The sequence below is a fragment of the Lycium ferocissimum genome, unplaced genomic scaffold (genome assembly GCF_029784015.1).
Source record: "Lycium ferocissimum isolate CSIRO_LF1 unplaced genomic scaffold, AGI_CSIRO_Lferr_CH_V1 ctg14813, whole genome shotgun sequence".
Taxonomy (NCBI): domain Eukaryota; kingdom Viridiplantae; phylum Streptophyta; class Magnoliopsida; order Solanales; family Solanaceae; genus Lycium; species Lycium ferocissimum.
Genome location: NW_026715672.1, coordinates 16,167 through 19,551, shown reverse-complemented (window position 1 = coordinate 19,551; position 3,385 = coordinate 16,167). Strand labels below are relative to the sequence as shown.

The following is a 3,385-nucleotide window of genomic DNA, read 5'->3' as shown; positions in this document are numbered from 1 at the left end:
ATTTGATTCATTTGATTTTTTGTTTTGACCCTTTGATTTCTATTGTTTTCCCTTGGATGAAATATTGAAACTCTCTAGAGTTTTCTTGAGAGTGGGAGTATGAAATGAAATGAAAATGAAAGGGTCACTTATATAAAATGAGTTTGATCCAGAACATTTATACGGACCAACATACGGTCCAGATGCTTTTCTACGGGCCGTATGTCCTAGCGTAGATGCGAAGTCCGGTGGAGTATGCCATCTTAAAAAATAATCTACGGTTGGACATACGGTCCATACATTTTGTACGGCCAAAGAGGTGCGGCCGTGCTTGCCTGGGCTTTTCGAGAGTTGTTTCGTCGACTCGTTTGATCTCCGATCCTTATGGAACCTTCTTAACACTTGTTCCTTACTTCAATACCATTCTAAAGGACGTTATAACTCTTTCTCAAAGGGTCATTAAGACATCATTAACTTAATGCTCGTAATTCTTATCCGTTATACTCGACTTGCGACTCACTTCCCTTAACAACTTTCTTTCCTTAACTCGAATGTCTTTGGAAATCTTAATTAAAGCCGTCAAATACTATTTCTCACTTGTCCAAGCCTCGTATACATCATACCCCTCGCTCATCTATTCACTGTATACTAACGGGAAATTTACGAGGTGTAACAATAGCCAACATACAATGTAAGAGTTATGTAACCGATGAATTGGAGGCTGAAGCAGTGATGAGTTGAATCCTTTTTGGCTTGTCTTTATGTTTTTATACCATTGTGTATCAAATTAGTGTAAGCATATGCATGTCATGCACATGGGGAGAAAAGCCTATTAACCTACTGGATTTTTAACAAATAAGGCTTTGTATATTGCATTGGAGAAATGAAAATACATATACCCATAAAGGAATTGCTTCCTCTTGTATATACAGATTTTCAAATAGTACAAATGCTCCTTTTTAAGCAAGGTCCCAGACGTAATTTGCCAACTTCCCAAATGAATCCTCAACCGTGGCCATATTCGTAACAGACTTGGCCTTACATTAACTTTAGTTAATCTATCAAAGGTGTAAAAGAAGTAAGCCGACAAAAACTATTTGACTGCTTTAGCGGTTCACAACAACTAAATGTAATGCCACATCTCTACCGAACTTAAAAAAGCGGGGTACTTCTCTTTTTGTTTTGAGTTATATAGTTTCACACATTCTTGGAGCACCATCTGCAAATTCTATCTCAAACTTTTTTTGATCCAGATTTATTTGTCGTTTTCCTGGTCATATGTCACCATATCGATGTCACCCCGATCAAACTAAACACTATGTTTTTCTTTGTGTCTTTATTTAAACTATTAATAAGTGTGATAAAACATTACAAATTAAATATTTTCACTCAAACATGCATAAAAAGATAAGACATATGCTTGAAACAAAATCTATAAATCTAGCAAATATATCTAATTAAATTGTATGATTAAAACATAAAATCAAACTTGGGGTTACCTGCACTACAACTACATAGCAATTTCTTCAGAAGAATAGATTTTTGAGATATGAAACCTCGCCTGCTTCTTCCTTGTATCTCTTTTTTATTTTTTATTTTTTTGGCAATTGTTTTGCTCACCTAGAAATAAATGTAAGTGAATACACATGAGAACTATAGGAAAATTTTGCAGAAGTCAGAAATATTCAGTTTCAATCAAGCTTTTTGATTTTATCTCACTGATGAATTTATGCAAATTTGACAACCAACGCATGCAATATGATTAAAACCCAACGACCAAACAAACAACAAAATTGAAAGAAATATCCAATCAATCAGAGGAATCAACAAGAGGCTCAGATACCAACAGAAAAATTTAAAACCAAAACTCACCTGCAACAGGTAAATGCAATGTGGAGAAGTTGAATGTAAATGGTCCAAAGAAAGCAAACCCAAAACGGGGAGAGAGAGAAAGAGAGAGAGAGAGAGAGAGAGAGCAATGGAACAAAAATGGCAAGAACGTAAGTGAGGAGAGAAGGAACAAAAATGGCAAGAACATAAGTGAGGACAGAAGGAACGATGCTAGAGTGAGAGAGAAGTAGGACTGATGAAGAAGAAGGGAGTGAAATCCAGTTGTATCCCACAAATACAACACCTGTCAGCGAAATGAGAAATAAAAGGTTGAAACCGAGGTACCAAAGTGCCCCTAAGAAATACCGGTATTACAAAAACGCCCTTCATCGTACTACTCAACTCACACTTATTATATAGTTAAACTAGAGGAAGGAATGGTCGTGCGCACCACGGCCCAACAATTTTAATTTCAATATAATTTATTTATGTTTCTATTATTGCTGCAGTGCCTAATATTTATTTTTATTGTTGTATCTGTTAAAGCTAATTTTATATTTTCTTATTTTAATTCTGCTTTTATGTTGCATGCATTTGATAGGAGTTTAAATACTTCTGACCAATAAAAATAACATCGGAAGCATCTCTACTTCCACATATATTAATTTTCCAAATTTTCAATTTCAGATTATATTATTAATTTTTTTTTTTTTTTTTTTTTACTTTAAACTCCAACTCTTGAACCGTAAAAGTAACTAATATATATATCTTCTGCCTTTTTTTTCTCCTCAGATTCTCGCTTATTTAGTTTTAGTTTTGTTGTTTCTCCCTTTACTCTTCGAATACATTCAACTCTTATTTTTCGCGATTTACATATGCTTTTCTCCTTTCCTTTTTAACTTCTCTTTATTTTTTCCTGATACTCCCATTTAACAGTCTAACATAAATATCTTGAAAAAATAGTTTTCTCACTTTAAACTTGTATTTTCCTTAAAAAGTTCAAGTTACAATTTTAATATAAATAAAATATTGATGAACTCAAAATACTTTTATTCCAAGAAATATGTTTTTTGTACCAAAAGGAATTTCACTTTTTGATATGTAGAAATAATTTTAACGTCAAAGTTCAAACTTCTCATTTTATTTTTAATAAGATGATTTATATCCACACAAATATGTATGACACGTTCTAAGTCATAAGTCTCACGTGTTTTTTTCTTAAACTTTATGTCTTGTCATGTTTTAATGCTATAATCTGATTTTTCATATAAAATAAAATGAAAAGAGCTAAATTTGCAATTTAAAAATTCATGATTATACAAACAAATAAGAAGTTAAATTCAATATTACAACTTATGTTTAGAAAATTAAATTAACTTCGCTAATGTATAGGGCAAAATCCGTAGACACTAAGTGGATGTATGAAAAGGTGACACGTGGCGATGGCGACAGGTCAGATAGGTGAACGAGGGGCTCCGGGAAAACATACGAGGCTCTGAATAAGTAATTAGGTAACTCGCTTCCGGAGGCGGAAACTACAAAGGGTCCGGAAGAACGTGCCAACTCATACGAAACA

The 3,385-nt window shown here is 33.4% G+C and overlaps 1 long non-coding RNA gene across 1 annotated transcript; it reads right to left on the bottom strand.

Moving 5' to 3' along the window:
• Nucleotides 1-1,518: 1,518 nt before the first annotated feature.
• On the bottom strand, nt 1,519-2,110 carry LOC132042378 (uncharacterized). The gene is made up of 2 exons (XR_009411460.1): nt 1,848-2,110; nt 1,519-1,594 (listed from the first exon to the last, which is right to left on the bottom strand). It is a non-coding gene; the product is annotated as an uncharacterized LOC132042378 (long non-coding RNA).
• Between the last annotated feature and the right edge of the window lie 1,275 nt (nt 2,111-3,385).